The sequence below is a fragment of the Lycorma delicatula genome, chromosome 9 (genome assembly GCF_047948215.1).
Source record: "Lycorma delicatula isolate Av1 chromosome 9, ASM4794821v1, whole genome shotgun sequence".
Lineage (NCBI taxonomy): Eukaryota > Metazoa > Arthropoda > Insecta > Hemiptera > Fulgoridae > Lycorma > Lycorma delicatula.
This window is the reverse complement of record NC_134463.1, coordinates 122,578,313-122,602,605: the sequence shown is the minus strand read 5'-3', so window position 1 is coordinate 122,602,605 and position 24,293 is coordinate 122,578,313.

Below are 24,293 nucleotides of genomic sequence, written 5' to 3'. Positions count from 1 at the left end.
GTCTTTTCATTTCGATATACCACCTACATCCTAAATCCCTAACAATTTGTTTATATATTCCAAACATTGTCTTCTTTCTTTTTCCTGTTTAGCCTCCGGTAACTACCGTTTAGATAATTCTTCAGAGGATGAATGAGGATGATATGTATGAGTGTAAATGAAGTGTAGTCTTGTACATTCTCAGTTCGACCATTCCTGAAATGTGTGGTTAATTGAAACCCAACCACCAAAGAACACCGATATCCACGATCTAGTATTCACGTCCGTGTAAAAATAGCTGGCTTTACTAGGACTTGAACGCTGTAACTCTCGACTTCCAAATCAGCTGATTTGGGAAGACGCGTTAACCACTAGACCAACCCGGTGTGTTTCCAAACATTGCCTCCCTGCACAATTTTTTCCTTCTACCTGACCCTGTAATATTAAAGTAACTATTCCAGGATGACTTAATATGTGGCCTATAAGTCTGTTTCTTCTTTTAACTATATTATTCCAAATGTTTCTTTCTTCATCGATTTGCCGCAACAACTCTTTAATTTGTCACTTTATCCACCCATCAGACTTTTAACATTCTGCTATAGCATCACATTTCAAAAGATAGCTTCAATATATCGTCTGATATATATATATATATATATTATATTAGATTATTATAATCTTGTGTTTGTTTGTAGTAGTCTTTTTAAATATTAGAACTCATGGTTATGTCTATAAAATGTTTACGTATTTTTTTGTAATTATCTTCATTCTGAAATAAACATTTTGTTATTATTATGTGTGTCGATGCTTCCCTGAATTGTTATGTGGTATCATGATTAAAATTTGGACGAGATTTTATGTTTTTATTTATTTATTAATTTTTTCACTGTTCTATTTTTCTCAGGACTTTCTATTTCCGGATTTTCATCTTAAACCTAAATTGTAGGTATGCGCTTATGTTAAAATAAATACTTATGTACTCTTGAGTTTACTTTATAAGCTTTTTAACTCCGGGTTGGATTTTTTTGTACAGCCACTGGATTATAAAAATTCGGTCTGATATTTCCATAAGCTACACATTTTTGGGAACAGAAAATGTTTGAACTTAAAACTCTGAGCCAATTTTAAGGTTATTTAAAGAAAAGTTATGTACTGTAACCCGTTAAGTTGGTCGACAAAAATAATTCATCGATAATCTGCAACCTGCATTCTGAATTAACTTATTCCGTTCTCCTGTGGACTCTTGAAGAGGCCGGATTCCGAAAAGTTGTGAAACAGTCGCTTTTGTGGTGTTATATTTCCCATTTCATAGTCCCGCTGCGGGTAGATTTTCCCGCTACAAGATTTTCCCTACACTTAATTCTGCTCGTCCTTCTGTATCATTTTCCTAGATGCTCACCAGATATGTACCGAGTATGCGGTACGTGTTTGAATTACCTTATCTGTGGCGTTTATCCGTTTAATGAGAATTGATCTGCCAAGGAGCTCTGCTTTTAATCCGGTAAAACGTTTTGTTGGTCACCGACAGACAATTTTTGTTAACTTGCTGCAACAGATTATTTTGCTTTAAGGAACGAAATAGCCACGTGAAAATTGACTGAGGCTCCCTTAATTCAAGTCATTGATTTTATCAAAATCGCATGTCTTGTTTAAGTACCCGACTGAATTTTAAACTACATTTACAATTAGCTGTCTCATTTAATCGTTTAAAAAATCATCTTCCTTCCTAAAAAACATGTTTTGTACGTCGATCACATTAATGCGGCGTAACTTTGTAAATATTTCAAAATTTTATTTTCCTATTTGTGTACTTTTTTCCTGTTTAGCCTCCGGGAATTACCGTTCAGGTATTACTTCAGAGGAGATATGTATTGAGTATAAATGAAGTCTTGTACAGTCTCAGTTTGACCGTTCCTGAGATGTATGGTTAATTGAAACCCAGCCACCAAAGAAGACCGGTATCCACGATCTAGTATTCAAATCCGTATAAAAGAAACTGCCTTTACTAGGACTTGTACGCTGGAACTCTCGACTTCCAAATCAGCTGATTTGGGGAGACGCGTTCACCACTAAATCAAACCGGTGGGTTCGTATTTGTGTAGTAACTTACTTTTTTTTCTTTACACAATGTTGTTTAAAAATAATATTTTCTTCGCATGTAGTACATATATTAAAAATTATTACTAGTGACACCATTGATTCTATTTAAATTTTGATACCTGAATAAATACTGTATCATGTATATGTAGTCTGTATATGTTAAATTATGTTAATGAATCCAATCGTTGTCATTTTTCGTACGTAAATAATTCATCTGGCATTAATCAATTGTAACTTGGCGTCAGCTCTTTGTTTCTATTGAAAATATATAATAAATAAGTCCGTTAGGTGCGACAATAGAACAATTGTTAGCTGTGAAACTCGTGACATGCATACGAAGGTCGGTCAATACCAGACGAACGAAACGAAGGCTACTTTCAACTAAAAGCTTTCTTGATTATGCGATTAAATCGGATATCGTTCAATGTAAACAAACAAAACTATTGTGTTTACTTAACGCATACTTGTATCATTACAATACCTTTTTAATTAGGATAAATATTACAAAACTCGATGGGCTATGACGTTTTAAAAATCGTAGACCCAAATAATTAATAATTCATTTTAATAGATCTTTTTTAGGAGGTGCTCTTTACATGATAAGAATATCATCCCAGTGTGGAGTTTTTTTAATCACCGAACTGGAAAACATTCCTATGATATATCCGTAGATTGAACCGCCTCCATTAAACCCCATAAAATATTAAGGAGAAGACAAGTTTAACGTCCCCCACACCGTTAGTATGAATCCAGGGACATCCAACTTAAACCCTCAAACACCACAAGAATTTTAGAGATTAATGATACCGGAAAAAGATGAATATTAAGAAGAAACCATCTACATAATGACCGCTTAAATCTCACTTAACTTTCATCCGTTGTATGTCGAAGTTGGGCAGGCTTACCTTCTAGTGAACCGTTAACTAATTTTTGGAATAATTTGGTAGTTATAATCTGGCCGGACCGGTTATATCTTAACGCTGCTCGATGCTCGGGCATTTTTTTAATCCTGTATTAGAACACATCCTGACCTGGCGAACCATGAATGTAACAAGCTATACATACATTCATTACACGAACAAGATATGTGAATCCTTATAGTCCCCCAAATGGAGAAACTAGAATAGATTTCCCGGAGGGTTCCGAAATATCGAACGATTTTATCGATTATTCGTTAAGAGATCTTAATGAAAACTTTACGCATGGTGAGAGCTAAATATTATCGATCGATTATTATGTTTTGATTTGCTCAAATATAAGTTTTTACGTTTTGTTTTCCTTCGGATATTAAAAGCAAGATGAAAGAGGTTTTCATAAGGAATATTCTGACCGTTCATAAAATTGGTCTTACATAATTGGTTTCACGATACCCCAAATGAAGTTATGGTAATACTGTAGGTGTAGAACATAAGCAAATGCAGAAACCGCAATTCATTTTTTTTTTTTCACTAACTGCTTTACGTTTTTTCTTTATAATTACATTGAATGAATACTTTTGTAGAGATTTCTTCAGAAATAGTTTTTTTGGTACTTACGTATTAACGCCACCGCAGCTACAGCATTATTTAAAATTGAGTATTTATTTTATTGGTTCTATTAATTTTAAGAAATGGTTATTTATATTTATTTATTTTATAAATATAATTTAACCAAACTTAACCTACGCTTGCTTCGCTCGCTAACCTTGACTAATTAACACCGTCATTTTTTGAGTATTTATTTAATGATTAAGTAATTATTGTTATTTAAATAATAAATAATTGCAATTACGGTGTTAATTATTCAAGGTTAGCTAGCGAAGCGAGCGTATGTTACGTTTGGTTAAATTATATTTATAAAATAAATAAAAATAACCATTTATTGGAATGGAATGGAATGCAAAGTTGGCAGGAGTCTATTACTCCCTACTTTATCGCAGAACCTGGACAGAGTCCCTTGCTGCTGGATCATTCTAATCGGGCTTGTTTTTTTTTAAAAAGGTTATTTTTTTAATCTCGGATCTCATTTTTCAAGTTTTGTCTATTATTATTTTAGTGAATTTAAGACGGATTTAATTGCATTCCAATCCGTTGTTAAACCAGCGTTATCGAACCCATTTCATGGGCCGACCGCGGAAGGCTAGGCTTATAAAGCCTGTCCTCCCGACGTAATTCCCCTTTAGACCGTCCACTGAAGTCCTTTCGGTGCTAACTCTTAATAGGCTAGCAGGAATACGCCACAACGGGGCACTACCTGTAAGGAGGGAGCAATGCGTCCCCTTTTCCGGAGGAGTCGCAATCGCTGGGTTATTTTATCTTACTGTAAGTTTTGAAATAGGAGAGGTTGTGTAGAAGCTCTTCATCCGCTTCTGGTATGGCTGCCCTTCAGGACGCATCTCTGCTGGGCTCTGTTCCGGACTCCAGTCCGTGATGTTGAGGCGAGTGGTTGGTCTTCCTTCTTCTTCTCCCTCTTCTTCTTCCGAAGACCTCTTCGTTCTTCTTTGGCCTGCACTTTCCAAGAATTGGTAGTAACCGAAGTCACATACCATTAACCTTGGAATTCCCGAAGCCCCGAAGGGCTGAACGGGGGAAAGTGCAGGTTTCTTCGTTCTTCTGTGCTGTTAGTGGCTGCTGGGCAGGTGGCTGCTGGGCTGATGGCTGCTGGGCTCGTTCCCTCTTTCTTCTTTCTTGAAAGGAAAGGAAGGTAATAGGGAACTTACAAATGGTGATACCTATTCGCGATCGCGGTTTTGGGGCGGCGATTTTCTGGAAAGAAGTAAACAGTAATTATTCACTCCACGTAATTGTTAACCTTCAGACACACGTGTGTCTGAGAAGGGGCTGGGGGGACCGCGTGGCCGCAGTGAAGAAACCATTTGTTTTTGTAGTGGCTGTTGGTATCTGCAACAAAAGAAGCAGAACACACACATGAGAAAAAAAAAAAAAAAATTAATTTTTACTTTCCTTTCGACTGGCAGGATGAGACGGCACGACGACTCGTTCCACATCCACGTTTCTCCCGTTTCTGAAATAAGAGAAACAGTACAAAACACACGCGAAAAAAAAAATAATTTAGACCGCGTTTTTGTTTTATGCGCGACTTACCGTATTTGAAGTCTTCAAACTATATAACTCGAGAAAAACTATTCACTCGCGACCCCGGAAACGCGTCTGACGCACTATTCCGTTTATGGCTCATGCGATATGGAGGCCCCTAAGCCTGGTTTGTCGATTTTCGGCTACCGCACCGCACCATCACGGTGGCTCGTCCAGTACGGCGTGAGGCCGCACCATTTATTAAAATTAATAAAAGAGACTGTTTTGAATCTATATTAAACTCTATATCGGCCCATTTTCCACCGAAATCCGATTGACTACTTTGTTTTTAAATAAAGCTGTAGCTGCGGTGGCGTTAATACGTAAGAACCGTTTTTTTTTTTTTTTTTTTATAATTAGATTTGATTTCTTCTTCAGAATAGATTTTATTTTTAATGAAAATTAAATCTTCAAAATTATTAATTCCAATTATAATAAATCATTTTATTTTGTTTTAATTAAGATTTCATAAAAATATTTTGTTTCTGAAGAACTAGAGATCTATGTAAAATTAAAGGAGATTATAAAAAATACAAAAAACCGTAAATGGACAAAAATTTGGAATTAAGTTTTATAAAACTATTATATTCTGCTCCTCCTAGGTTGCGATTTATTAAATTACTTTTTAAGAAAGTCAAATAAAGATACAAAAAATGAAATCGAACAAAAAACTATTTATTCCTAATAAGTTCATTCATGTACGTGAACAAGTAACTTGATTTAAGTTAAAAGAAATTTGGAAGAAATCTTAGTCCCTGAGTAACACCCGACACAACACAACGTAATTTATGATTTCAAACTTGTTAGGAATAATTTTGTAGATTGGGTTTAAAAGGAGAAGATACTCAAGTTTAAAACATATTTCGGAATACATTAGACTCGACTCTAAAGTACTTAATACAGAGTATTCCGCGAAGTATTTGCCGAACTTCAGGAACTGATTTAGGACACCAAAATGAGCAAAAAAATTCATACCTACATAAATTTTTATTTTACTTTGTTTCCTTCTGAACGCCATTTTCTGATTTTCAAAAATAAAATTCTTTATCAGGAACGGGGAAACCTACTTTAATTAAATTTGGCAAATCTAAGATTCGTGTCTTGTTCTACAAAATAAAAAAAAATTAAAATTGTCATCTTCAAAATTTCAAATTAGCAGCCATCTTAATTTTTGAATCTTTAGTATCTTTGTAATTATTTGTTTGAATAAATTTTTAATTATTAAAAAATTTATTAAGCATTTTATTTTGAACAAAATGACACCTCATATGTAAAAATCTATTGACACACAATTAAGTTATTGCAGACAGTTAACCCTCTAACCCACCAGGTTAGTCTAGTGGTGAACGCATCTTCCTAAATCAGGTGATTTGGAAGTCGAGAGTTCCAGTTTTCAAGTCCTAGTAAACACAGTTATTTTATACGGATTTGAATAGTAGATCGTGGACACCGGTGTTCTTTGGTGATTGAGTTTCAATTAACCAGACATCTCAGGAACGGTCGAACTGAGACTGTGCAAGACTACACTTCATTTACACTCATACATATCATCCTCTGAAATAATACCTGAACGTAATTCCTGGAGGCTATAAACAGAAAAAGAAAGAAGACGGTAACCCGGCAGTACACTTTCGCACCGTAATGCAAGCTGATAGTTTTTTAGTTTTATTTCCTTCACTGAATGTAATAAAAATAAAAATTATTTACAATATATAATATTCTTAAATTAATAAAATAAAAAATAAAAAGTCCAAAATAAAAAAAAATTGGATTTTGAACTTTTACTTAATTGCAGTAATAAGTCCTCATTGAGATCTTTTCAACAATATATCAGAAATGGTAATTATTTTCATCGGTTCCAGAGTTATAGCCTAATGAAATTTTAATTAATGAAATAACTGGATCTTATAAGAGGAAGGCACATCAATTTGAATCAGACTTCATCTCTTTTTTTAAATTTTTTTTTTTTATTTAAATATATTGATTTATTAATAATTAATAACAATAAAAATTTTTTAACAAATATGGAAACATATCAGAAGTTATTAATGAAATAAAATTTTATGAACTTTTCATTTAAAAAAAATGTGTAATTTAATATGCGTACAAGGAAATTATGTGGTGTCAACATCAAATTTTTTTTTTAATTCCTATTTCAAGTTTTTTTTTTTTTAATTTCTCATAAAAATGTTTTTGTGACTTTGACCGTTCTTTCCATCAGCCCTTCATATATATTTTTAATCATCCGTTGTAATAAATCAATTTTGTGATCGATTTCTAAGAAATGGTGAACTACAGCCGATTTTTTCTAATCTACTACATCTTTTTTCTTTTTTTTTCCTAACCTCCGGGTCCACAGTTACGTATTGTTTCAGATGGTGAGATGAATGATTTGTAGCGTGTGTGAAAATGCCATGCCTGACCGGGATTCGAACCCAGGACCTCCGGGTGAAACTGTATCTATAATGAGCTAAATGTTCTTTCATCCTAGTTTCAATCTTTCTTTTGGTTTTTTCTGTAAATTATACTCTAAATTGGGATTGCTGTCTTTACAAATCAATTTATAAATTCCCACTCTTTAGATGGATTTAGTTATATCTTTAAGGCTTCCGAGAAGAAAGGCCAGTTTTCAAAATGTAACATCTTGAGGTTAAAATTTTGAATTTTTAAAAAATATCCCTTACCTTGTTTCTATACAAAGGATTTTGTTTCTTTTTTCCTTATTATTTTGTATGTAATTTTCGTAGTAAAAATTACCAATTTACGATTTTTTTTTTTATACGGTTTTATTTGTAAATATATATATTAGGTATATTTATTTTACTCACTGTTGACAATACCTTAGTCATAATTTTTTTTTATTTATTTACCTTAGTAATTCTATTTTTATATTTATTATTTGTTGAATTTATAAATTGTTCTGAATTATCTTATCACTGAATAATAATCGTTAAATTCTACGGATTGAAAGTAGGCCAGTATGTCTTAAAAGTCTTATTTTTGCACTTAGCACTAGTCTCTCTCTTATCAGTTCCGGTTATATTGTTATCTTATTACGTAATTGTGCAGTTTATAACTTCTAATACAAACACTTTTCTCTATTGAATTTTTATTTTGCGGTTAAACTGTACAACACGTGTCGAGTGTGATGTTTTATGTAACATTAATAAAAATTATGTCAAAAATATACCGATTTTCTTTTAGAATAAAATTCAACAGTAAGGTGGTTTTTATTAAAATAATAACTGTACTCGTCGCATTATATCTTTGCCGATTTTTTTTATATTAATGATTCTATTTTAAATAGAGTCAATTGCAAGATCAAAGCTCAGGTGTTTTGGGCGTATTGAAAGGATAGATGAAGAAAGATTACCAAACAGGATGATGCATGCAGAGGAAACAGGTAGAAGACCAAAGGGTAGACCAAGAATGAAATGAGTAAATATGATGATGGACAAATACGCAACAGAGGGGATGTGGTGAGAGAACGGAAGACAGATTCTTCATGGATCGAGGCAGATGGAAAAATTTTGTAGAATGCAACCCCAGAAAACCTTTTTTTTTGGGAAAAACGCTTTCGCGTTGTCATCGCCCTGGTCAAAATAATATGCCGGTCTCCTTGGCGCGAGTGGTAGCGTCTCGGCCTTTCATCGGAGGTCCTGGGTTCGAATCCCGATCAGGCATGGCATTTTTCACACGTGCTACAAAACACTCATCTCATCCTCTGCGGAAAGAATTGCTTGATTGCGGACCCGGAGGTTAAAAAAAGGTCAAAATACTGACAAGAGGATATTAAAATATTAGTAAAATATTGTTAAAACTATGATGAAAACTATAATAATAATAGAAATAAAATTGAAACAGTAAAGGAAATGCAATAATTAGGATAATATAGACGCGAACAAAATAATATCAACATTTATGACGGTAAATCTTAGTAAGTATATTAATTCTTCTTAGAAGGTCTTAGGATGCGTCGTATGTCCCTCGGAAATTTAAATTTCCGATGTAAGACCGCATAACACCCGCAGTTCAAAGGATGTGGTGCAGAGTGAAGCGGCAGGCGTATCGAACGCACAGTGGTGCGCTCTCCGGTAACATCAGGTATCGCTGAGTAGCTCCGTATATCCTAATCGGAATCGACACTGGACCAGTTCCTCACGACGAATATTTCTCCATGAAGTTCCATCGTAATACCGTATCTTAGATGTTTCGGAGTTTATTATCCGTTGTAGCGGTACAGTCATTTTTCCACCGTTTTGAAATGTATGTTTAATGAAATTAATAGCATCGGTAGTAGTAATAAGAGTGGTGAAGGACAGTCGGCTACATGCATCTTTAGCAGCGGAATCCGAACGTTCATTACCCGAGATTCCCACATGGCTAGTGATCAAGCAGAAATTCACCTGTGTGTTGTGATGATTTAATTCAGGGATTGTATTATGTATATGTGTCTTGTGATAATAGGATGTCTGGAATACAAATCCTCTAAAGCTTGGAGAGCACTACAGGAATCGCTACAGATAAGGATGTGACGATATTTTGATTTAATGATCTTCAAGTCCGTTTTGATGAACCGACCGCGTTGGTCTAGTGGTGAACGCGTCTTCTCAAATCAGCTGATTCCGAAGTCGAGTTCCAGCGTTCAAGTCCTAGTAAAGCCAGTTATTTTTACACGGATTTGAATACTATATCGTGGATACCGGTGTTCTATGGTGGTTGGGTCTCAATTAACCACACATCTCAGGAACGGTCGAACTGAGAATGTACAAGACTACACTTCATTCATACTCATACATATCATCCTCATTCATCCTCTGAAGAATTATCTAAACGGTTGTTACCGGAGGCTAAACAGAAAAAAGAAAAAGTCCGTTTTGATGGCGTACAGTTCAGCAAGGAACTGGATTAAAGGGAAACTAGCACCGAGGAAGCTTGGATTAAAGAGAATTGAAAATGATGCTGATGAAACCGTAGGATGTTTTTTTTATGGCCTAATCACTTTTCTATTAATTTATTTTAACTTCATTTCATCTGTGAACTGTGTTTTCTAAATTTAGTTTTTGCCCGTATGGAACTTACAAAAAACTTTTTTAATAACTGCTTAAATAATTATTTATAAACTAATTTTTAAACTTAATAGGTTTATTTATTAGTTTAATGATCAATTAAAGTTTTATTTAAATTCATTTATCATTTATAAATGTGAATCTTTTTCGACCAACGGTATTTATCATCTATTTTTTAAGTAATATCGTTTATTTGAAACAGGAAATTTTTTTTTAAAGTAAAAATTATTTTTGTCGTTTTAATAAATGAAATAAGAAAACTAATCATTTTCAAGAAGGAATAAGTAATTTTGAAAAAAATAATTACTTCATTAAGTACTGCAGAGAGGAAAACGTGCTGTGGTGGTAATCACGAAACAATAAAGAGCAAAAACTGTACTAAAAAAAAATATTTCTGATTTAAAAACGATAAAAATATACAAACTTTCAGCGGAAATATATTCTTCGATTTATCAAAATTTTTCAATTTCTTTATATTTGCACATTCTACCGAGACATTTATCCTAATAATTTCGTGTAAAAAATATAATTAATTTCAAAATTCCTTTCTAAAATCTGTTGTGTTTCAATAACGCTAGAATTAGTAATTTCTATTTTTACATTTTTACTTTACCCTCTAGATAGCGTTACAGCAGAGCTATAGCTGTAGAAGGGAAAGTATTGTAATCGGTCCAATTTGAGCATATGCGGTTTTCACCGGATCTTGACATTTTAACACCTAAAAGAAGCCAAAAAACCGGATTGAAATCTTCCGAATTAATGTTCGTATGTTTAATGGTCGTTGTTGATCTCTAAATCACCTTATATCTACAGAACTACTGGACCGATTTCGACCAAACTTGATAAGATTACTTCTATATATGGCGCATTGATGCCATTAAAGTTTCATTTTAAAAGGTCAAGGAGGTAAGGCTGTAGAAGGCTTGTAGTCAGTCACCTGCTACATTGTGACGTCACAGGAGAACGATAATTGTAAATAAATGAATAATATTTAAAGTGCAGAAAAGTAACTCGGTCTGGTTGGGTCTCGTATTCAATCGCCTGGACGACTCGGTATCTGGTACGTTAAGCCTCCCGGCTACACCAGTTTACCTACCGTACAAGCGAAATTTGTTCTATGTATAATTTGTGAAATTAACATTAGTTTAGTTAGTGTCGATCGTCGCCGCTTGCACCGCTACTCCCACGCGAATTAAACCCGGTATGCGCGCGCGCTTTAATTAGAATCATTGAATTAAATAAACGAAAAATATTATATTTAAATAAAATTATAAATATTTAAAATAAAGTTGTGTGTAAGCCGTGCATCAGAAACAACCCACAGTTCTAGGACTTTTTCGGAACGCGAATTTAGCCGCGTGACGGGAAAGTCTTGTAACTGTGTTGTCAGATTTTTTTAGACCGGAACCAAATTTTTTTGCTCTTATTTTAATCATTTTTAGATGAGAAGGCAGTTCTTTTAAGCCAAACTTTTAGGTTTAGATCTAAACCTAAACCTGTACTTTCATTTGTGACTAGCTATTTAACACCCCTGTAAGTAGTAAAAGCTACAGTTAAAATTTAGCCCGCTTGGTTGAATAGTTTCTGAATTTTCATCGTTACATTCTCTCAGACATTCGGTCAAAATTAAAAAAAATTTTTAATAATATTCCAGATTTGGTGTTCAGAAGAGCTGTTAGTAATTTTATAATAAGTCTTCCTTTTTTCCTCTTTCCTGTTTAGCTTCCGGAAATCACCGTCAGGAATTACTGTAGAGGATGATATGTATGAGTGTAAATTAAGTGTAGTTTGTACATTCTTAGGTCGACCGTTCCGGAGATGTGTGGTTAATCGAAACCCAACCACCATTGAACAGGGTATCCACGATCTAGTATTCAAATCCGTATAAAAGTAACTGGCTTTACTAGAACTTGAACTCTGGAACTATCGATTTCAAAATAAGCTGATTTGCGAAAACGCGTTCACCATTAGACCAACTTGGTGGGTCAGAATAATAGTACTATCGAAACTGAAATGCACACACCTTTGACGACGATAAATTCATAATTTATTTCTTTGCCGTGGTGGCATTAATATAATAATGAAGTAAAAGGATTAATCTGTCTTTCTTAATGTTTAATTCACAACGTCACACTCGTTGGCGGTGAAGAAATAATGAATATTTTTAATATCTTAACCGTCAAGGGAGCTAGGACCTATGTCGATGGCTTATAACCATCCCTGGTATAACATAAATGTATCCTACAAATTTGAAAGTAATCGGTCGGTCCGTTCTGGCGTGATGCAGAAATAAATAAACAGCCAAACCTGATACATTTCCGAATAACCGTGATCCGTTAGATCGAGAGTGTACCTGATGCATCCAAACGTTAGCCTTCAACCTACTAACAAATATTACGTTTGAATTTTGAGAATCGGACGGTTGTTTGCAAAGATAACAGTATCCCATTATACCTCCTAAAACAGCGCTCCTGGGGCACCCCGTTTGTTACCGGTTGACGGTGATGATCGGTGAATCCTCTCACGAGGTGCTTGCATCCTCACCGTTCTATGCTCACACGCAGTCCCCACGGGAAGCCCATTATTATTAAACAGAAATTTTTTAAATGTATTTAATATTATTTTATTTTATTTAACGTAAATTTAATTCTGTTATTTTTTTAATATTATTCATTCGATTGATTCGAATCGTTCAGTTCAGACAGTGTTTGAGACTCACTGTCACAGTTCATTCATTTAATTTATTAAATGTTGTCCTTCAAACGGTAAATCTACACTATTACATATATATTTTTTCCAGATGAAGTGTATCTAAAAACATTCTCAGTTATGCCAAGAAACACGGGTAAAAATTTGGTTGCGATTGATAGAGTAGTTTTTTTGTTTATACCGAACAAACAAAAACCCTCTTCCTCTTTACATAATAGTACGGATTACCGATTATGATAAACTGTCCCCTACAATACTTTCAGATAATTATGTATTATGTTAGTTATTTTAATTTATTTTTACATCGCTCTCATCGTTAATTATTTTATGTTTGTTGTTAAATATTTGTAAGAAATCTTTTTTTGTAATACATTGTGAATAAAGAAAAGTCTTGGAAACATTGTTACATGTAGCTCACACTGACGTAAATATTTAATCAGATTTTTAATTACAACTATTATTAAAAAATAACCATTCATCATTAAATAGGAGTTTATTGAAAAATGATCATAACTGATAAAAATCATTTTTCCTAAAAATTCACAAATGAAGCTAGGAGAAAAGAAGTTTAATTAAAAATATTTTTAGAATTTTATGTTTTCACATTTTACAAGAATGTAAATAGAGTTAAATTAAAAAAATCATAAAACGTGTACGTGCAGTATTTTATATAAGAAAATATTTCAGTAATAAAATGAAATAAATTTAATGAAACTTATAAGCAAAAATGCAAGGCAGTTACTACAAATTTGTTTAATCATATAAAAGATTAAATCCTTTCATAAGAAAGGATTTATTTTTTTAATAAAACTTGTTTTGAATGGTTGAAAAACCAAGCGAATTTTATTGCAAAACTCGTTGCAAATTAAACGAATTTGTATTAATATTTTCATGTGAATTGTTGTTTATATTTAACAGTTGATTGTAAATAAAGCTTAAGTTTGTTTTTGTAAAGTTGTTTCGCTTTTTTTGGATAAAGTTTAGACATACTTATGCTATAGAGGTGTAGTAGTAATAATAATATATTAGTGTATGTGTTAGTGTTTTAAAGGAGTATAAACATGGTAATAACACTACGAATAATTAATTATTTATATTGCAGGGAATAACCAACCTTCATCCTGTATTTGCTGTACACAGCAGATGTATTGCATATTTTAAACGGCTACAGCTTTTTTATTATTATTATTGTACATAACAGAACGTATATACAACTTCTATTGGATGCTAACGAGTTCCGTGAACCGCCAACTAAAAGTAACGGTATATCCTCCGGTTCATAATGATGCAACTTTCTCCAGGTTGTTTACTTAAATTATTATTACTATTAGAAGAAGGAAGAATAAAAAATAAAAACAAATTATTTAACAATGCTATTGTTAATAAAATTATTACGAAATTTACAATTAAAATAAATAATTATAATTTTTATTAATTAATAACAAAATTATTTTTAAAGCTTCCAACTTGATGTCCAACAGTTTCTTTCATTCACGAATAGTATTAGCGGTCCGATAATTTCTCGTGGAAAAACGTTTATTGAAACGTTTACGTTTATTCTTCAACAGAACGATTGAAGGTTGAAAAAATTATTTGTATAGAGGATATTTTCAAGTGAATTTAAATTATAGACAGAAATAAAAAACGTACTTTAATACTGAAAAGTTTTTTTTTGTCTTTAGTCATTTGATTGGTTGGATGCAACTCTCCAAGGTTCCCTATCTAGTGCTAATCGTTTCATTTCGGTATACCCCCTACATCCTACATCCCGAATAATTTGTTTTACACATTCCAAACGTTGCCAACCTGCACAATTTTTTCCTTCTACCTGTTCCTCCAATATTAAAGCGACTATTCTAGGATGTCTTAGTATGTGGCCTATAAGTCTGTCTCTTCTTTTAACTATATTTTTCCAAATGCTTCTTTCTTCATCTATTTGCCGCAATACCTCTTCATTTGTCACTTTATCCACCCGTCTGATTTTTAACATTCTCCTGTAGCACCGCATTTCAACAGCTTCTAATCTTTTCTTCTCAGGTACTCCGATCGTCCAATTTTCATTTCCATATAAAGCTACGCTCCAAACATATACTTTCAAGAAACTTTTCCTGACGTTTAAATTAATTTTTGATGTAAACAAATTATATTTCTGAATGAAGGCTCGATTCGGCTGTGCTACTCACCATTTTATATCGCTCCTGCTTCGTCCATCTCTAGTAATTCTACTTTTCAAATAACAAAATTCTTCTACCTCCATAATCTTTTCTCTTCCAATTTTTACACTCAGTGGTACATCATCGTTATTTCTACTACATTTCATCACTTTCGTTTAGTTCTTGTTTATTTTCATGCGGTAGTTCTTGCGTAGGACTTCATCCTTACCGTTCATTGTTCCTTTTAAATCTTTTTTACTCTTCGCTAGAATTACTATATCATCAGCAAATCGTATCATCTTTATCTTTTCACCTTGTACTGTTACTCCAGATCTAAATTGTTCTTTAACATCATTAACTGCTAGTTTTACGTAAAGATTAAAAAGTAACGGAGATAGGGAACATCCTTGTCGGACTCTCTTTTTTATTACGGCTTCTTTCTTATGTTCTTCAATTATTACTGTTTCTACTGAAAAGTAGTCGTAAAGTATGAGTGTAAAGTGTGAGTCGTAAAGTGTATGAGTGTAACGGAAAAATGTTTTAAACAAATTAAAAAAAGTTGACAACACAGTTGTTTCTGATGCACGGCTTACACACACACAAAACTTAATTTATAATTTTATGTAAATATAATAAATAGGTTTTTGTTTATTTAATTCAATGAATCTAACTAATGCGCGCGCTCATACCGTATTTAATTTGCGCGGCTGTGGGTGGAGGTGAGAAGTTGCATGCTAGAGAAATTAAAAATAAAAAAAATCACTTGCTTAGTTATAAATCTTTTATCAATTCATTTTTTAAACACTCTTTTATGTGATCTTCTATGATGATCTTTTATGTGATCTTATGTGATGTGAATCTTCTACAACACAAAAATTACAAAACACTAAACTATCTGTCTATCACATACATTTGTGCCAAGAATTAATAAGATAACATCCCGAGATCGAAATCTGTTTGTAATGATACACACTGAATTTTCATTCAGCTGTAAAGAGCCGAAAGTTGGTCAACCGGTTTAAAATATTTATATAATCTTAAGATTACGTTCTTAGACTCTTTTCTTTTTTAGCTTCTTAAAAAACTTGAATTTGGTTACATAATTTCAGTAACACAATGACCCTCAGTAACAAAGTTGAACTTGAATAATAATACTGTTATTATAGTAATTCACCCAGATAGCCGTTTTGGCTTTGACTCCTTAGCTGAGATATTCGCTGTTAGGATGAAATGGATGTGTAGAGAACTTTGTGAAGGAGCTGTGATGAGGGAGAGCGTAGGCATTGACCTCGCTCCCGAGCAGAGAGAGAGAGAGAATGAGAGGGTATATTTTCATTAGAGGCTTATTAAATTTGTGAATCTGTTTCTTGATTTTTTAAGTAAATCAAGAGGACTTTGAGTAAACTGAATTGAACAAAAATTTTCGTTGTTTAAAAATTAACGTTTAAATTAACGTTAGAACAAAAAGTGTGTTGATGGCAACACACTTTTTGTTGGTATGAGGATAGTATTTTTGATGTTTGATACTCCATTAAGTAAGGATCTGAGCGCATAATCTAACTGAATTTGGATGTATGAAGAGTTTTCATGTGAAACCTTCGGCGTTAGAGGAAGACGCGATGATCACGCTTCTGCGAAGCGGTTAATTTTATAATTGAGGGTTAAGTTCTGGTAGGTAATCGTGGTTGAAAGAGGCCATACGAAGGCGATAGTAGGTTATGTAAAATACACTGATGAAGGCATTTGCATCGGTGGTATCCTGACAGAGGCCAAACTGATTACTTTGTTATGTTATCAAGTTAAAAGGGTATAAAAAACGACCTCCGGTAAAGACCATCAGGGATAGGAACGGAGGGAGTGATATGGCGACCGAAATTGTCACAGAGCGGGTGTCTTCTCCTACGGGGGTCAGGATGTTATTGTAGTAAAATAGAAACTACAATATACATTTTGAAACGAGTCTATAATGATAGCCATTAATCCAAGTACACAGGGCTGATCTAGTGGTTAACTCGTCATTGCAAATTAGCTGATTTCGATGCCGAGTGTTCTCTTCAAATCCTAGTAAAGGCAGTTACTTTAATACGGATTTGAATACTAGATCGTGGATACCGGTGTTCTTCGGTGGTTGAGTTTCAATTAACCACACGTCTCCGGAACGGTCGACCTGAGACTGTACCAGACTACACTTCATACACATTCATATATATCATCCTCTGAAGTAGTACCTTATATAGTGCCAATACTTGTATACTTGCCTAACAGTTCTGTTATCCCTTTTTCCAATTTTTGCAAATTCGTTCTTTTCTCCCGAGGGTGGTAATACCTGTCTACCAAGTATGAAGAAAATCGAAACACCGGGTTCAGAGCTATAAGATCAAATACAGCCCTACATTCTTTTTTCCTGTTTAGCCTCCGGGAATCACCGTCAGATATTAGTTAAAAGGATAAATGAGGATGATGTGTATGAGTGTAAGTGAAGTGTAGTCTTGTACAGTCTACAAGTCTGTACAAGACTACACTTCATACACATTCATATATATCATCCTCTGAAGTAGTACCTCATATAGTGCCAATACTTGTATACTTGCCTAACAGTTCTGTTATCCCTTTTTCCAATTTTTGCAAAAATTTAATTCGTTCTTTCCTCCCGAGGGTGGTAATACCTGTCTACCAAGTATGAAGAAAATCGAAACACCGGGTTCAGAGCTATAAGATCAAATACAGGCCTACATTCTTTTTTCCTGTTTAGCCTCCGGGAATCACCGTCAGATATTAGTTAAAAGGATGAATGAGGATGATATGTATGAGTGTAAGTGAAGTGTAGTCTTGTACAGTCTCAGGTCGACTGTTTCTGAGATGTGTAGTTAATTGAAACACAACCAACAAAGAACACCGTTATCCGCGATCTAGTATTCTATTCAAATCCGTATAAAAGTAACTGCCTTTACTAAGATTTGACCGCTGGAACTGTCGACTTCGAAACTAGCTGATTTGGAAGACGCGTTCACCACTAGACCAACCCGGTGGGTTAGTCCTACATATTTAGGTACGTATAGCGGTCGGCTTATTATTGTGCACATAGGTTGACGGCTGGCTTACCGTGCTATTTATCAAGGCAGTAACAACTCTGACAATGTAGTGTATACTATGCAAGTATACTGAGTTATACGAGATGTTATCGTAAAGAATGACTATCTAACTGTTTCACTCGTCCTATCAGTTTATCTCTCTCGCATGCAATATGCACAGCTATACACCGCCCGCTAGACGAACAAATGTCCTTCTGACAAAAATAGATTTTTTGGGGCATTCGAATAAAAGATTGTTTTTGCAGATAATTTACAATTTATGTTATTTTTTTTTAATGTCTCCATAAGGCACAAAACTTACAGAAAGATCAATATTTTAGATTTTTTTTTAACCGTTTAATATATACTTTACCGTTAGAGTTGTAGGAACATATATTTCTACAGTTGGGAAAGTAAAAAGGATAATAAGAATTATCGTGTCACTATTACTTTCACTAAAACAAAAAAAAATTGTTTTGAATCACATGTATTGCTAGGAGATGTCAGACCGAAAAATTAAAAAAAAATATTGTAAAATAAAACGAAAGTAATAAAATGGCAAAAAATAAGTATGATTAGGAATTAAATATTAAGGGAGATGAACATAATATAACAGAAGTTATAAAATTTTGTTGTTTTGGATGTAAAATTAAAAATTTTGGTCGAAATAAAGAAAAAATCAAATTTAGGCTACCAAAAACAAGAAGAGAATTTATTCAAAAGAAGACTGCTTGTATCATGAAATAGAAAGAAAACGGTTGCAAGTCTTTGAATGCTGTACGAGGTCTGTTCAAAAATACGTAGACTAACAAAAATCATAAAACAAAATCTACTTCATTTAGAAGTTACTTGCCTAAGTCCCCTTCAATTTACTCTCCACCCCGACGCAAGCACTTATCCCAACGGTATTTCCACGTTTGGAAACGGTCCTGGAACGCTTATTTTGTGATGTTCTTCAGTTCCTTCGTCGCATTTGTCTCAATCTCGGGAATCGTCTCAAATCATCTTCCTTTCAAAGGTCTTTTGAGTTTGGGGAACAAGAAGAAGTCACAAGCAGCGAGGTCAGGTGAGTAGGACGGGTGGAAAAGAACGGTGATCGAGTGTTTAGCCAAGAACTCACTAGTTCTGAGGGCTGAACGGGCTGGAACGTTGTCTTGATGAAAAAACCGGTCGCTACTCTTCCACATTTCTGGCCTTTTCCACCGGATAGCGTCCCGCAGACGTTTGAGAACTTCAATGACTTCTTTGATGGTCAGACGTCGATTTGCCCGAACCAGGGTGTTGATTTTGTGTACGTGTGAGTCGTCAGTTGACGCTCATAGGCTTCAATCGACTGACGACCATCGTTAGAACGTCCATGCCACGACATGTCGCACGCTTCATAGTAACGTCGCCGTAAGCCGTCTTCAGCATATCAAAAGTTTCACTTGCAGATTTTCCGAGTTTAACGCAAAATTTCACAGCGACTCTTTGCTCGTTCAAGTCGCTCATTCTAAAATCCGCCAAACGGAAAAACACACTTCACAAATAACCGCGTAGCTAAGCGACCAATAATAATATCTGCAATCAAACAACTGCGTTGTAATCGGCTGATCTGTACGAACATGGCGACGCCAATCGGATTTGACTGGAACCAACTGGGTCCGCGCAATTCAGACATCTACGTATTTTTTTAATAGACCTCGTATCATAGAAGGATTGTTGAAAACTAGTAGAATCTTCTAAAAAAAAAAAAAAAACGGACAAGGTTGGTTCACGACATCTAGGTTCAGATCATCGGTTTGTAAAGGGATGAATAGAGGGAAAACCTTTAAAGGATGACAAAAGATTGTAAGATAAAAAACAAATAATATTGAGAATAAAAATTTTAGTTATATTGGAGTATAATAGATTACCACTGAACAGAAAGGGATAAAAAAAGACCAAATAAATTAATCGACACTAATTAAAAACAAAAAACAATGACTTATATAAATTATTATTAATATAGTCTACTGTTTGGACTCGATATTTGATAAATTATTTTCTTATTATAATGTACACGTTTTGTCCTTGGATTTCAAAACATTTATTATTGTGCATAATTTTAATTTATGTGTATGTAGTTAGGTGGTAGCGAGTTCAATATACCTATTCTTTGAATATAAACAAACGTATAGAGTATAATATCAATTAATTATATTTAAGGACGTTTAGTATACTACAACACATTTAAAATTAGCTGCAGTCGTGTTTATTCGATTTCGTACCCACCAGTCATTACTTATTATGGTGCTTAAAGGTGAACCGGTTGTAATTATTACGCGAGTATTTAATGTACAACATTAATAAAAAAAATCACATTTCTCATCTTTCTTTAACCTTCACTCATTGTACCAGGTATATTTTATATATACAACTTATTTTTATCAGAAGCACATTTCGGATGAACATAAATTTCAGACATATATTAGTTTTTGAATGGTTTTATTTGACTTATTTTTGCGATTCGTATCACTTTAAAAGTGTAGTACACTAAGCGAGATGAAAGTTTGCCCCTGGTCTTTGACAACCGAACTGTCGGTTGGCTTTGACGGCACTGGCGAGCAGGATTAAATTGTACTGTTGTACTAACACATTGATTCTCAAACTTTTTCGCTCACCGCCCACATTAAGAATCAAAAATCTTCTATCGCCCCCCTTTTGTTTTTCAGTTTAGCCTCCGGCTATTGACTTTCAGATAATACTTCAAAGGATGAAATGTATGAGTGTAAATGAAGTGTAGTCTTGTACGGTCTCAGTTTCACTATTCCTGAGATGTGTGGTTAATTGAAACCCAACCACCAAACAACACCGGTATCCGCGATCTAGTATTCAAACCCGTATAAAATAACTGTCTTTACTAGGACTTGAACGCTGGAACTCTCGACTTCCAAATCAGCTGATTTGGGAAGACGCGTTCACCACTAGACCAACCCGGTGGGTTCTTCTAGCGTCCCCAAAGTTTTTAAACTTACCATTTGTTAAAGATAATAATTGCAATTATTGTTTTTAAACGTGACATATCCTATTTCTGATTTGAAACTTACATTTTTTTTTTGTCTTCAGTAATTTGACTGGTTTGATGCAGCTCTCCAAGATTCCCTATCTAGTGCTAGTCGTTTCATTTCAGTATACCCTCTACATCCTACATCCCTAACAATTTGTTTTACATATTCCAAACGTGGCCTGCCTACACAATTTTTCCCTTCTACCTATCCTTCCAATATTAAAGCGACTATTCCATGATGCCTTAGTATGTGGCCCATAAGTCTGTCTCTTCTTTTAACTATATTTTTCCAAATGCTTCTTTCTTCATCTATTTGTCGCAATACCTCTTCATTTGTCACTTTATCCACCCATCTGATTTTTAACATTCTCCTATAGCACTACATTTCAAAAGTTTCTATTCTTTTCTTCTCAAGTACTCCGATCGTTCAAGTTTCACTTCCATATAAAGCGACACTCCAAACATACACTTTCAAAAATCTTTTCCTGGTGTTTAAATTAATTTTTAATGTATACAAATTATATTTCTGATTGAAGGCTCATTTCAACTGTGCTATTCGGCATTTTATATCGCTCCTGCTTGTCCATCTTTAGTAATTCTACTTCCCAAATAACAAAATTCTTCTACCTCCGTAATCTTTTCTCCTCCTATTTTCACATTCAGCGGTCCATCTTTGTTATTTCTACTACATTTCATTACTTTTGTTTTGTTCTTGTTTATTTTCACGCGATAGTTCTTGCGTAGGACTTCATCTATGCCGTTCATTGTTTCTTCTAAATCCTTTTTACTCTCGGCTAGAATTACTACTTACATTTTAAATGAAAGCAATTAAAACCCATATTTAATCATATTTGGTAGTATTTTTATTATAATTGCTTTCTCTTTAACAAATTGGACGTTTCTCTTTTAAGTAGAATATTTCGGTTCAGAAAAATCGTAGAGAAATGTACAAAAAAAGAAATTAAAGCTAAAGTCTTAAGCGTTTAAACGATTTTAATTTCAATTTATTGAAAAAATTTCGTTTTCCGCATTCGCTCGATCAAACATGAGAGGAAAACTTTCAAATATTTAAAACTTTTGTTCTCACTGATTTTTTATTTTTGTATCTGAAGTATACTGTTAAAAAGTAGGGTATTCAAGCTTTCATTTTTTCTTATTCGTCTCTTTAAGCCTTTCGGTCGCAAAGTTAAAGTTGTTTGAATACAATAATTTTTTATCATAAAAAAAAGGTGCCCCTTTGTTTTTTTGTACTAGTGTAGTAGATATTTAATTTTTGTTTGAAATATAAGGAGAACAAAATTTTTGCCTTTTTTTAATCTACAGAAAATTTGGGGCTTTCAGGCGGTCTAGGAAGGCGATGGCTTCCTAGCCGCCTGAACGCCCCCAATTTTCTGTGGGCCTTCTACCGCCGCCCCTGAAGGTCTACAGCGCCCACATGGGGGCGTTATCGCCCACTTTGAGAGCGAATGTACTAACTTATTAAATGACATCATCCGATTAGTAATTAGACCGCGTTAGTGTACTCGTTATTCTACTCTATGTACAATAACACAAAAAAATAAGAAAAAATTATTAAAACAATTTTACATGATTTCTTCTTAATTTTTTATTGAATGAAAAACAATTTTCTTCTTAAATACATTTATTATTTATTACCTTTAATTCAGTTAATTCTTTAATATTAGACTAAATTAATATTTTTTCGATATATCGAACCGGTTATCGTATATCACGGAAGATTTTTAATAAATTTAATGAAAGATAAGTTATCAATTCGATCAATAATCTCAGTATTATTAAATGCACCGATTCATTATTGCATTCATCGACGGCTCGCGTATAGGCACCGTGAAACTGCACCACACCTATTCCACTTGATATTATCGATAACATTTAGTATAATGAATCCTTTTTGTCTTTAATTCTTTCTTTATTCTTGTACAATATATACACTGCTTGTGTTTTTACCGTCTTTTCGAAGAAAATTACGGTATTACTTTCGGTCGCACGGTGGGATTGATTTTACGTTTTGAGTTAACAGGTTTACGAAAATAACATTCTTGTATAAAATTTTACGGCCTGAAAATTTCAAAAATAACATTCATGTTTAAAATTTTGTAGCCCGAAAATCTCCAAAACTACTTCATCAATTTCATTACAATTTAGCTAGATATGCTATTGTTGTGTATCTGAAATTTTGCTCGTGAAAATTTGATGAAGATAGGTTGAATTGTTCATCAGTCAGGCTCTATTTAAGGTCGGCAACAGACAACATAGACAGACAACATACACATGTTGACATTGTATTGGTGTATTTTTCATAAAATACACCGCGCTTATGCAGTGAGTCACAGTGGTGAGAGTTTAAACTTGCTTGTGTGTACGGTCTTTTCTTTTCTTTTTCCTTTTTAGCCTCCGGTAACTACCGTTTAGATAATTCTTCAGAGGATGATATGTATGAGTGTAAATGAAGTGTTAGTCTTGTACATTCTCAGTTCGACCATTGCTGATATGTGTGGTTAATTGAAACCCAACCACCAAAGAACACCGGTATCCACGATCTAGTATTCAAATCCATGTAAAAATATCTGGCTTTACTAGGACTTGAACGCTGTAACTCTAGACTTCCAAATCAGCTGATTTGGGAAGACGCGTTAACCACTAGACCAACCCGGTGGGTTTTGTGTGTACGGTCTACTCGTTATTTTTATTTAATTAAATTACAGTTATAATAATTTAATATTGTCATCGGAAGAAGAAGAGGGAGAAGAAGAAGATGAAGAAGAAGGAAGACCCTCTACTCGTCCCAACATCACGGACTGGAGTCCGGAACAGAGCCCAGCAGAGATGCGTCCTGAAAGGCAGCCATAACAGAAGTGGATGAAGAGCTTCTACTCAACCCTTCCTTTAAAACTTACAATAAAAATTAACACAAATCAGAAATTGCGATTCCTCCGGAAAAGGGGACGCATTGCTCCCTCCATACAGTTAGTGCCCCGTTGTGGCGTATTCCTGCTAGCCTATGAAGCGTTAGCACCGAAAGGACTTCAGTGGACGGTCTGAAGGGGAATTACGTCTGGAGGACAGGTTGCATAAGCCTAGCCTTCCGC